The sequence below is a fragment of the Lepisma saccharinum genome, chromosome 6, assembly GCF_977018435.1.
Source record: "Lepisma saccharinum chromosome 6, izLepSacc3.1, whole genome shotgun sequence".
Classification (NCBI taxonomy): domain Eukaryota; kingdom Metazoa; phylum Arthropoda; class Insecta; order Zygentoma; family Lepismatidae; genus Lepisma; species Lepisma saccharinum.
Genome location: NC_139234.1, coordinates 41,564,733 through 41,579,390, shown reverse-complemented (window position 1 = coordinate 41,579,390; position 14,658 = coordinate 41,564,733). Strand labels below are relative to the sequence as shown.

The window sequence follows — 14,658 nt, the reverse complement described above, 5'->3', positions numbered from 1 at the left end:
CTCCTGATCCTTATGTAAATGCTCTTGAGCAAATCTGACTCTTTCGATACGTTTGCCCTGTTCGAACAACATTGTGAGTAACTGTATTTAGACACCTTAGTGATTTCCATCAAGAGTAATATAACTACAGGGATTGAAATGTTGTGAAGTTTACAACGACCATATGATCATATAATCATCATTGCCTCCGCAGTAAAGCTGTTATAGGCCTGCCCTACTCTTGCCACAAGAACCATGTCGGGTTGCTTCCGTCCAATGGACTCTCCTGCATAATGAAGTGGTTGTTTCGAGTTTATGTCTCTCGGCAAGGTCGCCGGTGATCCAGACTCGTTGCGTAACGGTTACAATGCCGCGAGAAATGGTTGCAGTTGTGGTTCACTTGTTCTCAAGGAACGCTGACTGGAAGTGGCATTGAAAGTTCACTGAATGCTCGTCGTTTTGTTCATTATTGTCTGTACGTATGGAAAGATGACGGGACAAGAGAATTGGTCGAAATGGATGGCCGTTGACTAAAATAGATGAACAATGACAGGAAATTCATGCAATTCTCTAATGTCGTATGGAGCTGATGGATTAGAATAGGCTGAATGTTTGAGAAATTGATGAAATGGTTGAATGTTATCTTACATGGATGGGACAAAATCGGTATTGATATTTACGGAAATGGTTTAGATTGATTGATTTGGTGTTTTAAGTCAACTTTATGCACAGTAAGGCTAATCGGGACTGGAGCTACAGTTTAAAGTGGGATCCGAACCACTATGTGCCTCCACCGGGTATCGAACCCGGGACCCCTTTACGGAAAGGAATAGAGGAATGACTTATTTGATGTCTCCTGAGATGGATTGATTGCAGCGGGGAAGCTAGGGGTGCTGACCGGGTGCGGAATGAAATTTAGGGGGTGCGGTGTTGAAAATATAGGAAAAGTAAAACATAGGTGAATGCTTTGGCCACTACTACAAATACTAATTAACTTTTAGGACCGGGGCGACTGCCCTCGAGGATGCCAAACCGGACCATCAACCTTGAGTAACCACAATATACACTAATAACTGCCTAACTTCAATACATAACATTCTCAACGTGACGACATGGGTTTTAAAGTCATAACGTAATATGAAACTGTAAGTTTAATATATTTTAGGTTGAAAATATGTATTGAAAAAATGGGTAAGGAAGAATCCCCCTCCGCCCCCGGCGCGAATACGTGAAATTATATATTTGCTTCAGTAGTAGTTTCCCAACAATCAAGAGGTTGTTAGATGGTTGATATGAACAATGTACCAGCCAGGGAAATTTCTTAAAATTGACTTCTTATGCATCCTTTGGCGCATCAAGTTCTCGGAATGTTTTTACAATGGTTCTTTTTTATAGGACACAGTGTTAGTTGAATATTCTCCATTTATTACCGGCTAGTCTTTTACCTATTCTAACAATACAGCTGACCTTCGTGGCAGAATGGTTAGGATATCACGCTACGACGGCAGGGATCCCGTCTCGTGTCCCAACTTGCATCATATCACCACTCATCCATCATCGCGATTAGCCCCAAAGTGGCAGAAGAGCTACTTTAAATAACGAAAGTAAAATTAAATTTAACAATACTTTTCGAGGGAGAAACTTTTTCTTCGTCTTCAGATGAACACTTTCTTTTTACCGCTGGTGGGGATATAACCTACAGTGGATTCTAATTTACTACACATCCAATGCGGTTAGCGATTAGTACCCTAAAAAATGAAAAAAAAATAATAAAATAAACAAGCTTTATCTAAATTAAATTCTAACGTAATGATATCAACATAGATGGCAGCTTTTCCATTAACTTCGAATAACATCCTTAAATGTATGTCTTTTAGAGCTGGCGATGTTTGTTTGTTTTCTAAAAGAGCATTTCAACCCCGTTACAAACAGAAAGTAATTCTAACGCGATGTTAAATAAGAAAAATAAGAATATTATACATTAATATGTAATAAAGATCAGAAATAACTAAATATCACACACAGATAAATGAATTAAAAAATTCATAACGTCTGTGGCTCAGACCAAAAGTTGAAGTGCATCATCGGAAAAGATGCAGAAAGGTGCATAAAACGCATTAAGTGATGCATTAAAGTGACTCTCGAAAGAAATTAATATTCATTTGCATCAGATGATGTACTTTGGCGTTACCGTTACGATACACAAGAATTTGATCAATCTGTAAACCTGGTTCTTCTTAGAGGGCGTAAGACACAGTTTAGTTTTTCAATCGATTCGTTTGTGGTACATAACTAGAATTTATGCATTTAGTTTTCTGTGTGTCTTGTGTCATAAATATAATATCACTGTTATTACCCAGTGCAGCTATCGTTAATATTTTACTGTATTAATAACTTTAATTGTAGTGAAGAGAAGTGCTTAATATTTCTCTCTCATCTTGATGATACTTTGCCAGCAAGTGCAGGGTGTCCGAAAAGTAATTCCCTAATTATAAACTTTATTCATATCCGCTATATGCAAGGTAGAGATGTGAAAGTGGTAGTTGGAAAACTAACCAAGTTTTTTGTTGCAAGTTTGAGTAACGTGGCTGTAGTGTAGTAGTGCCAGTGCTCAGGAATACGCAATTAATGCTCTTGACATCGGGTGGCATCTTTCCATACAGTGTTTTTTGGACTTGACAGGATATGGGAATGAAGATAAATTCCATTTTTTAAATACTAACTTATTGATGTCAGATATTATAGACGAAAGGATTCTGTACATTTAAAAGTTCCTCTGCACTGCTATTGGTGACCGGGTCCCGTGATACCAGAGGACAGGCTGAGCTTTTTCCTGATTTGTGAACATTTCTTCTATGGTATAATTTCCCTGGTTAGTGCTACGCATGAATTTTGTTAAAAACTCCTCCAGGTTTCCACTTTTGGCCAAAACCTTTCTTCGCGGTACATTCTATAGCAGAGATGCGAAATGCAAATTTAAAACATGATAAAATTTTCCAAGTTCGTCAAATTCAATCTCTTTGTGGAAGAACCATGCCAGAACATTGCATGTTCTGCGTGCTCCATGGGTGTGGTTTGGCGGTCAAGGGTGCTCCCTCTCCCTCCGTCTAGAAGACGTTCACCCGAAGCCATCGCAAGAAGAGGCCCACCCAGTCTACTTACCGCACATGATGAAGAAACTCAATTTCAAAATTCAATTCAGGAATACTTCAATTACTCCTTTGTTCAGGCGCCGCTACGAAGACTTTGCACTTTCAGCTTTTGTTCATGAGCAATCTCTGTACTTTCTCCGTTCACTTTTGTTGCCGTTGGTGAACCAACTCTCCATGAAAGCTTGAAGAAATTGTTAGTGCAATTTGGAGCTAGAACGATGCTTGCTACAAGCACCAAGAAGAGAGAAGACTATGTAATTTGCACAAAGAGAAAAAGCATCTAATGTCCCCCTCATGAAATTACGTTTTGAAGTCATTACCGCCTCCAGTACTGAGAAATAAACACACCATTAACAGGTGGCAAACGAGATGTTTTTGCTCAATTTTCGAATTGCAGCAAAACGTAAGCCTGGCTGTTATAATATCGTTTTCAGATGTCTATCGTTCGTGTGTATTGGTCGAGACCCAGTGTGCTTGCGCCAAATGGACGAGTCCACTCGTAAAATAGGAGTGACGCAAGTGCAAACGTAAAATTGTCATTTTTTCCCACATCGAGAGGCTCCGTTGGAGTTTTAACAGCCATGCCAAATCACATAAAAAAATGGATCATTCAAGAGAAATATTGCAGAGTTTCGTGCATATTTCCCGCCAAAAACGATAATGTAGCAATAGCGCGCAAGTCAAGAGCCAATCATATTCATTATTCTATTAGAACCAATCATATTCATTATTCTTTCAGAGCCAATCATATTTATTATTCTATCAGAGCCTATGATATTCATTGTTTTATCACTGGAGTACTAGATGATTGGTATAGCCATAGTCACGCTCACGCTGCGATATACCCAAAGATAATTGAAGTGCATTATTTCTTTAAAATTACCTTTTCTTTAGAAAAGAAATAAAAATATATTTCCCCATCTACATTTACTTAATTACATTTTCAATAAGTAATGGCTCCTAGAGAGATAATTTAATTAACGATCCTTGGAAAATCATATTATCTGAATCTTGATTATATATTGTTATTAGTAATGCAGGAGTTGTAGCTTTCCTGGCGACATGATTTGAGCAAGTGTTTTCGGGTTACCAGCCAGGTTAAATCTGTGTTCCGAAGGAAACTAACGCCGATTTAACCTGGCTAGTAACCCGGTAACACTTGTTCGAATTATTACTATTATTAAATTTTGAAATAGGGTTCGACCAAACTTGAATTAAAATTAACTAACTAATTTTTATGCTCATGCTCTTTTCGTACCGATGTGGTTAACTGGATGAATAAAATAAGTGGCAATACTTAAATTAACCAAAAATTGGATTGTCCATTTTATTTTCTGAAGAGCATTGACATTTTGAATCTCTCATGCTCTGTAATGTTTGGGGAAAATAAACGTTCCTGCCAAGGATTTAAATAACATTTGTTTTCTAAGTTTAAAGCCGTGAATTATAATCTTAAATTAAATAAAAATATTAAAAAATCACGAATTATGTCCCTTAATTTATTCTTAAATGTGAAACCCTGATCTTACATGAAAGAAAAAAATATGAAACCCTGAATCAATAACCTTAAATCAAAACACAATAATAAACCTCCAATTATAACCTTCAATCAAATAAAATATGAAACTGCAAATGACATTAAATCAAAGAAAATATGAAACTACAAATGATAACATTAAATCAAAGAAAAATATGAAATCCTGAATCATAACTTTTAATCAAAGAAAATTATGAAAAAGTCAATCATAACCTTAAATCGGACCACGCAGATGGTGTGGTTGGATTACGGCCCGTTTCGCCTTATCCCGTTTCGCCTTATTGCGTTTTCACCCCCTCCTCACATTACAATTTCCCTTGATTTATGGGACGCTCACTTTCTAAGGCGAAACGGGACATCCTATTTCGCCTTACCCTGTTTCGTCTTACACACAAACTTCTCTGAAAAGAGATAATGTGTACTGAATTTAGTAAATAAAATAATAATTTAAAATAGTAAATATTACAACTTTCCACCGCGTTAACCTAACCTAACCTAACCGAGGCGAAATGAGATGCCCCGTTTCGCCTTAGAAAGTGAGCGTCACATAAATCATTTGAAATTGTATTGGGGAGGTGAAAACGCAGTAAGGCGAAACGGGAAGACACGTATGGTTGTAACTTCGTTGCCTTATAACCAAGAAGTCCCAGGTTCGATACCCGGTGGAGGCACCTAGTGGTTTGAATCTCATTTTAAACTGTAGGTAAAGTCCCGATTAGCACATCTGCGCATAAAGTGAACTTAAAAACTAAAAGAGAATTCATAACTTTAAATCAAAGAGAAATTATATTAATCCGTGAATTATATAATTTAAATGAAAGAAAAATATGAAAACCTGAATCATACCCTGAAATCAAGGAAAAAAATATAAAACAATGATTCATAAACTTATACCAGAGAAAATTTTAAATCGTGAATGATAATCTTAAAGTATAGCAAAATATTAAATTTTGAAAGACCACCGCATATCAAAGGTATATATTAGAATTATTAATAGCTGTACCAAACCATGAATCGAAGCCTGCAGATGGTAGGGAAAGTGAATGGTATGAGTGGAGTGGACGGGCCTTCCTACTTGCCTTGGCTATCACAAAAAAAATCTACCGAAGTGGAGCATACACGATCAGGAAGGTCGGTAGATTATCTCCAGGAATTTCTACTTTCAAGGGCTCATTTTTCTGTGTGTGATATTGACCTCATTGTTGGCGTCGAAGAATTTTTACGGTGACGATGAACCATCCACCTTGTTCTCATTTCCTGATTGGCTAATTTGAAGATGACCATTTTTGCTGTTGTTTGATTCGTTCGTGAATACTTTACTTTTCCACTTAAGACTTCTTGGTTCTGAGTTTAGCTTTGAGCGACTAAGTGTTGTTCATTAACTGTCCCCTAAACTTTCCACCGTAACAGATCATAAGCACCCAGCTCTGGCTGCGATGCAAAACGAAATGCATATTTGAGAGGAAAACGTGGCGTGACGTAAGTATGACATCAGTGTGAATGTATGTTGTGCAATCAGTTCACACGTAGTCCTTGCGTCGTCTCCATGTAGGCAATGGGAAACGTCGGTAGAATACTGAAGACATGGCTCACTGTTTATTCCAAACGTTTGGCCTACTTTGATGTGTGAATTCCACACGCAGTTTCGTATCTCCTACTGCATGCCTGTGCTTAAAGCCATTCTGAAACCAAGCTGCCCCAAGTGCAGTCATTAGTGTGTTTTTCTTTGGAAAAATTACACCACTGCCAATACAGGTGGTGATATTTTACCCGAGATCATGTCATTGATAAGCAGCTGTAGTCCATCTGCCTTAATCGAGATGACTGACGCAACTGCGCATGCGCTGACTTGGACGAGTCCACTGGCAAAATAGGGGTGGCACGGATGAGGGAAAGAAACACGTTTCGTGAAAATCGTCTGATGCTGAAACCACACTGAAGTAATGTCATCGAAGGGATTTATTTAAGAGCTGTAAAAGCCATCACAAACACATGAAAGTGCGATGTAATAAAGAATACAAACGAAATAGTGATCTAAAACTTCAGCGCTGTATCATTTCTTACCTCCATTCTGTATAACATGCTTCTACCTATATCTCCTACTGCAGCAGCAGACGGTTTGAAAAGTGACGTGAAGTATAAATATGCGACATTCCTCAAAACGATTACTATTTGTCAACATTAAGAAGCCTTTGATTATCTAATTTCGATAGTTAATAAGAACTTTCTAATGAAAAGGTGAATTGAAAATAAAAATAATAAATTAGTTAGTATTCTTCGAGTAATTCGTTTCAGCATATTTCTCATTTATAGCCCCATCTATACTACAAAATATAGATACTAATGCAACATGAAGTAATACAACCCCTATATTAGGAATGAAATTATATAATGAATCTATTACATTAATAACTATTATAGCAGTAACATATTTATTTATTACACTATTTGCAATTGTAAAAATTAACAGACTATCACAGGGACCAATACGAATTTATCATTGTTTCGTGATACGTTACGATTCTCTACAACACGTTTAATCTTTCTATTCAGTGATACATTTACTAAGTTTAGTATGATGCAATTGTAAATTTTCTTCTCCTTGCTTCTCATCAGAATTGGAGAATATATAATGCTTCTAGTTAGGATGGGTGTTCAAAATCATCCTGATGTCTCTGTTGAAATACAGGTTCTCTCCCATAGGAACAATGCTACAAAGTTCGTTAGTTACTACACAGCAATGTAGTCGTTAATTATAAATTATTACTGACGAGGGACATATTGTGTAATTCACCACTATCGTACTTACATATTTTAAATGCGATTTTGAGTTATGTGAGGGGTATGTAACCATTCGTCCCTTGCTTCTGAAGCAGTGCTACAGAGATTGAAAGAATGTTACTTACTGAATCCAAAATATCTTTGGCAGAAATGTATTTCAGACTTACATGCAATGCTCGAAATGAAAGGGGGATTACTAGTTGAGCTAGCTGGAGGATACTCCTATCATTTAACATGGGGACAATGATACATCTTGGGGGATACCATCCCCACTCAATCAGGCACTGAGCACATGAGGAAAAATAGACTTATGTAAATCTTAATGGCAAATGCTCAAAATATGTAATTAGCTATTTTCTAATTCATACATAACAACCTAGATGTAGGTATTCAGTCCAAAACAATGAATGCGATCAAGGTCAATAAATGAAGATTAGTGATATAACAAAAAGAAAACAATATCCACTTTCATTTCCCTTTTGCTATTCTTAGATTGAAGGCCAGTACATATGTCATGGAAAGTACTTAATGCATATATTATAATTCAAGGATGATATTTTCCCTCCGATTTATATGTTGTTGCTTCATTGACAGGAAATTACGTTTCAGGTCAAGTCCGAAGTGATAATTTCATAGTAAATCTTTGCTCAATTGCAATTTATGTAATATATTTAGCAGGCTTGTGGAGCATGCCTGTCTTGTTAAACCGGAAGTGTTTATTGGTATCTTCCTCATGCATGAGGGGGAACAGGGGGTTTCCTATTAAATGCACGTCCATGAAATTAGACGGGTGGCAGAGATTCGCGCTGCTGCCATGTCGGAGCACAACCCCGTGTGTTTTCGAAGGTTTAAGAGAATGAAAGATCTCCTTGTAGGGTTGGTCTTCGTAATACGTGTGATACAAACTGACTGTGTTTGCTGGGAAAGTTAGGGATGACACAAAAGTGCCCCGGAGAGAGGTCGGCCTCACGCTCGAACTAGGCAACGCAGCCTGATTGACGTTGCCACACAATGCGCGGGAACCAGAGTCTTTTGTCCCGCTCTCGCTTTGCTTTTCCAACATGTGGCACCAGCGCAATTCTGCCCAGCCGCCTATTTTCATGACCGTGCGTTTATGTTCATTATAATGAAGTTTATTTGAAAGACAATAACTATAATTATTAAACAAGACTGAAAATTACGAGCTAGTATTGGCTGCTATATGAACAACATGTTGTCAAATACAAAGCATATTTGAAGGGAGAGCGCTTACTCCTCCCTGGAAAATACCCCTGTGTAAAATTTATAAATTTGTTGTCAAAATGTGCTACATAACTTCTTTCAAATTGAGTATGCTTTCTAACGGCAATGAATGTTGACTAGATGTGAAAATATGCATATATGAGAAAATATACCAAGAAATTTTGTTTGTTTCTTGGGAAGATGGTTTAAATACGATAAATAAGAAATACAAAAATTCTACGTTCAGTTAATTTTTATGGACGCTTTTGAAGACGTGGTATCAGGTATTTTAGGTATGGTATTCCAATTGTATTACTTTCAATCTGATAAAATACATGACTGACTGCTTAAGAGAAAGCCTTAACGCCATCTCAGGGTCAAATTCTCTCGCAGGAAAATATTTTTTTGCGGATTATTTAGACTGCGAAATATTGAATCATAATATTATAATATACAGGGTGTCCACAAATTATCTTTACAACTTCAAATCTACATTATTAATTAATGGAACGAGGTATCTCAGTTCTGTTTCCTTCATTTAAAAGAGAAACTCTCAAAGTTTTTTTTTTACCACCTCAATGCATCTCTATGTGTACCCCCTTGTTGCCCGTAGGATATCAAGGCGATACTCGATTTCCTGCCATTTCCGCTCTAGTACCTCCTCAGTAAGTGTTGCGATGGCTGCAATAGTCCTTTTTCGTAGGACTTGAATATTGGGAACTGGCGTTTGGTACACAATATCCTTAACATAACCCCATAAGAAGAAATCCAAAGGGGTTATGTCGAGTGATCTTGGTGGCCAAGTAACTGGGCCATTCCTCCCAATCCATCGACCAGGAAAATGTTCATCTATGGTCGATTTCTCGAACCTCGTGAGGCTTTTCAGACCCCCAAATTCGACAGTTATGCCTATTCAATAATTTATGAGAAAAGGAAACACACTGTGCCTTCTCCTGTGGAGTAGTCATTTTGTGGAAATGTGACCTCACATCTTCCACACTTACAAACACAAAACTAGATATCCAGTTTTTTCAATATAGGTCAAATGCAGATGATTAAAATCTTTCAATACACCAAGTTTCGTATTTATAGTTCGAATAGTTGCGCATTAAAACGCGTTAATTTGTATATTACTTACATATATGAATGGAGCGTTTGCTCCTTGATACCTAAAATCAAATGAAATCAAATGATTGATTTCTAAATTTAACCGTCTGCTCTTCTTCCAAGACGATGATCTTCATTCTAGATTCTTATATAATGAAGTTTGACTAGTTCATGGAACCAATGTAGGCCTACCAAATTTATCAGCATTGCTTTTTTACTGAAAACTAAAGAACCTATATTGTATCAACCCCAATACATGTCAAAAGAGGCACGAGTAAGAAAAATAACATGAGCCTGCAGCATGAGAGTATTGGTATCGATACTGGAGGAATCGGTGAGGGTATTGGTATCGATACTGGAGGAATCGGTGAGGGTATTGGTATCGATACTGGAGGAATCGGTGAGGGTATTCGTATCGATACTGGAGGAATCGGTGAGGGTATTCGTATCGATACTGGAGGAATCGGTGAGGGTATTCGTATCGATATTGGAGGAATCGGTGAGGGTATTGGTATCGATACTGAAGGAATCGGTGAGGGTATTGGTATCGATACTGGAGGAATCGGTGAGGGTATTGGTATCGATACTGGAGGAATCGGTGAGGGTATTGGTATCGATACTGGAGGAATCGGTGAGGGTATTGGTATCGATACTGGAGGAATCGGTGAGGGTATTGGTATCGATACTGGAGGAATCGGTGAGGGTATTCGTATCGATACTGGAGGAATCGGTGAGGGTATTGGTATCGATACTGGAGGAATCGGTGAGGGTATTGGTATCGATACTGGAGGAATCGGTGAGGGTATCGGTTAAATGTGGTATCGTCTCAGCCCTAATAAATACATACAAAACTAGTGCTAAAAGTTAACGGTCTGGTCTGTCAGTTTACAAAAATGGGACGCAAGTGTGAGTGCTTGCACATGTACAGAGCTCAGCTTATTAACAAAAATATACTTTCAAATTAAATTTGGAATGTTTCAGTTGTGCGCACCATAAACATACATTTAAAAACGGAATCTTTACAATTGCATTTACCAATAACCCGTGGCGCAACAGCCCATGAGGGGCAGTACCCTACCTGCCGACGTGCGAGATCTTCCAGGAGCGACGTGTGGTCGGCACTACGAACCCCCAGTCGTTGTTGTAGGTTTCCATGACCTGGTTACGGTACTCATTCGTAGCTCCCAAATTTCTTAACGATCGTGGGTGGCCACCGTTCCCATACACAAGCCGAAATCTCGGGAGAAAAGTTGTTACGATTCCTCCAGGAGACTCGAACCTCCGCGCGTCCCGTAGCCGGAGACCAATCCATGACGCCTTGGTAGGGTGACCATATGTCCCGGTCGTCCCTTCAGCATTATTAAGAGCATACACCCAGGATATTTTTTTAATTTTTTTAGCTGTGTTTCTTCGGGCGGTATTGAAATAAATGTACAATTGGTGCGTAACTGTATATCCTCTCCCACTATTTGTCCCGTGTCAGAAAAGTATAGGAATTAGCTTGAAAACCAAACCTACATTTGAGATACATTGAATGCGAAAAAAAAAAATTAATGGAATTTTTAAACTAGCATCATGGCAACACAGTGGCAAAACAACTAGGACTGCATTTCAAGCACTTCATAACAATCAAAATGTTCCATTGTCGTGGAGAATGTTCGAACAGACAGCAGTTTACTGTTTAACGTTAGCTCGCGTTGGATGTTGTACATATTGCTTTATGTACGTTCCATTGTTGAGCTGTGAATAATCATAGCCAAGAAGCGGATATGAAGTTTCAGTATTGACCTGCAACAAAAATGTAAATTCCTGCTTCTTGACACAAACTCTAAAGACAAATAGCTATCGTGTAGTGTGTCCGGAAGTTCTATGAATGGTTTGTGAATAACAAAGTTGTTCTCAAGAAGATTGGTTCTTCTGGTAAATACTTTTTCTACTCCTGAACTTCACTGTACGACTAACATCAAAGGTCGATACCTTATGGCAACGGGAGATCATACTTCACTTATTGTTTATGATTTATCACCTGTACTTTAATTAATAATAATAATAATAATAATAATAATACGTTAATAATAACAGTTTTATAATTAAACCTAACCGATTTTTCATAAAAGGGTAAACTGATTTATTTGGGATGTCTCGTTTTTAAATGAAAATATTATGTTCACCCCCCCCCCTCTGCCTTGGACCTTAAAATTACATTAATTATAGTTAACTAGACAATAGCTGTTATGCTATGTTATCGGTTGCGGGTGAGCGCCGCGCTCACTTTAAATTTTAATGAAGTGCCATTTTAACAGTATTTAAAATATTGGCCTGTGGTGCTCTCTAGCTGACTTTTAGTGACTTGATCACATTTTTATGACATGACGTAAACGACATTATTAGAGAGACCTTTGTTGTGGAAATAGTGTTGCCAGAGTGAGTGCAGAGTTCACACGAAACCGACAACGTTATATTTTTTTTTATTATTTACATTTCTGCATTATAATAGGTCTATCCTGTTTCTAGTGAGTTTTCGTACCTACATGTTCTTGTCGTGTTAATAGAAAATTCGAAAAGTGTCGCAGTGATTTTATGTCATATCAAAATTCTGGAGATGAAATGGAACTCAGAGGAACATGCGCTTTTTGTTAATGCTGAGGCTTGTTGGTTTCGCCGATGTATACTACGCTGTTTGAAAACAAATAAACATTTTGAAACAAAAATGTAATGAATAAGAAGGATTATAATAAACAGATCATTGCAAGTAAAAAAAAAAAAGATTTAAAAAATTAAAATACGGTGAAATATGCCTGGAAAGCAAGGCGCTCACCCGCGACGGGCGACATGACTACAGCGAGCGCGACCGATCCCGGGTTAAAAAACTGTCACGGTCACTTTTCGTATAGCAGCGACGGTATTAGACAGTCATTCCTTCAATCAACTTTTACAGTGTATGGCACTTTCTTTAGGCTTTTTTAGCCTTCGATGGATCGTAAGGACATGCAGATACAATCACTTCTCTGTTGAACGGGAACGAAATGCACTTCTTTTTTCTACTTCCATGGCTACGACGTGATTCTTCATGTTCGAAGCCGATGATGTAAGCTGCCATAATCGCCGAAGGAGAATGGAGCAATAACTAGATCAATAGCCCACATGCAACCAGACCTTTACTTGCAGTCAATAGGTTATTAACATCTAACGACATTGTAATCTGACCAGCTTAAGCAGGAAGCTATCGAAGGTCCTCAGGAAATTCTGAAGGAAGCTTTGAAATATGGTCTGTTGTGCGGCGTTACCATTCGTTGCTTGAAGTCACTTTCACTGCTGCGGTGCGCTTGCTACGGGTGTCCTCAACGCAAGGTAACAGCGTTTGCAGTCATGCTCCCTACTACGCATGCCCTTGACCCTGTTTAGCTCCAAGGCAAGCGCGGAAAACAGGGGTGTGTATATATATAACCGGCCAGCCTGTTTGCCAGCGACACTAAAATAACAAGCATTGTGCAGGAAAAGTGAATATTATTTCCGTTCGGGTGCTTAAGATTTCCAGGTAAGTTGATTTCCGTGTGCGTGTGTGAGGATTATGTGATTATGGAAGTGTTATGGAAATAATGAAGTGACTTGTGTTTGATTCTTATTGGATTCGTTGCATCGGTTTGATAAGGAACATAGTTTGCAGAAGGTGTCATTGTGATTCTGTTTCCCGAGACACTTTAGTATACCCTTGGCTGCATTTTACAGACTAACGAGGCAATTTCGTCTCGACTCACAGCCAGCATAATCATCTAGGGCTTGTGTTGTGTTATCGATATGTTTGCTTGTTTCAATTGTTCCTTCTCCAAGTTTCCTTTATGCACAGATTGGCTAATTGAGACTGGACCTACGGTTTGAAGTGAGATCCGAACTACTGTGCAATGTGCCTCCGCATGTATCGAACCAGGAACCTCTTGATTACAATGCGACAATGATAACACTACCCCATTTATATCCTTGGCCCTTAATTGGTTAGCACAGCGTGCTACGACGACAGGGTCCCGGGTTCGAATCCCGACCTGGGCATGGGTGTTCTTTGTGAGTGTCCCTTCATTAGCTTCATCATATCACTCATCCTCATCTTTGCGATTAGCAAAAAAAGTGGCAGAAAAGCTAAGTAAAATAAACCAAACGATGAATCAGTCAATCACATATCTAATAACATCACAATGCATTCACCATTGTCTTTATTAGAAAAAAGGTGGTACAAATGCGACGTTACATTAACTAAATCAAATTAATTTCTCTCTCTTTTGGGTTAGATTAAGAATGGGCGTCCTTGCTAGCTTCGATAGATGGAGCACATACGATAGAGCACAACATATGCTGGTTAGTTATTCTTACGATAAAATTAACTTCAAACAAGCTTTACCAAATGTTATCTTCGCCTTATGTAGTTGCCACACACCCTCAGTGCCGAGTTCCTCCACCCCTGTAAGCGTATTTCTCAATACATCCGCTTAGTTTTCGCACTAACCTTTAATTGACTGTAATTTTAGTCCTACATTTGACCGGCACGCTTCCAAAGTTCAAAATTTTAGATAAGACATTTTATTTTAAGTTGTAGATAGGTTACGCCTATAATGATAATCACAAGATTTCAACCACGTTCCATACCTTTTTTTGAAGACATATTTACTTTACATTGAATTGCCGTTAAGGGTGTAGAATGCAGGCTATAGTATAGAGCATCGCTGTTTGAGAAGCTTATGTTTCAATACAGTGTATACATACAATATTTTTGAATCGTTTCTTATTTGTTTCTTGCTTAAGCACGATCGCATTCAGAGATAAGCAAGAAAAGAAAATTACATTTGCAATTCAGCTCCATCTGTAATCTGTATACGTACTAATAGAGAA

The 14,658-nt window shown here is 38.1% G+C and overlaps 1 protein-coding gene across 2 annotated transcripts in view; it reads left to right on the top strand.

The window, feature by feature from the left end:
• LOC145989363 (uncharacterized) overlaps positions 1-14,658 on the top strand; it is a 61,724-nt gene that overhangs the window by 32,351 nt on the left and 14,715 nt on the right. Inside the window, exon 1 of one of the 2 annotated variants that reach the window (XM_083124702.1) lies at positions 13,191-13,315. The exons of the other annotated variant lie outside the window; for it this stretch is intronic. The gene's annotated coding sequence lies outside the window, so the exon portion shown is untranslated. Of the gene's footprint in view, positions 1-13,190; positions 13,316-14,658 lie in introns of those variants that run through there. 2 annotated transcript variants of the gene reach the window in all.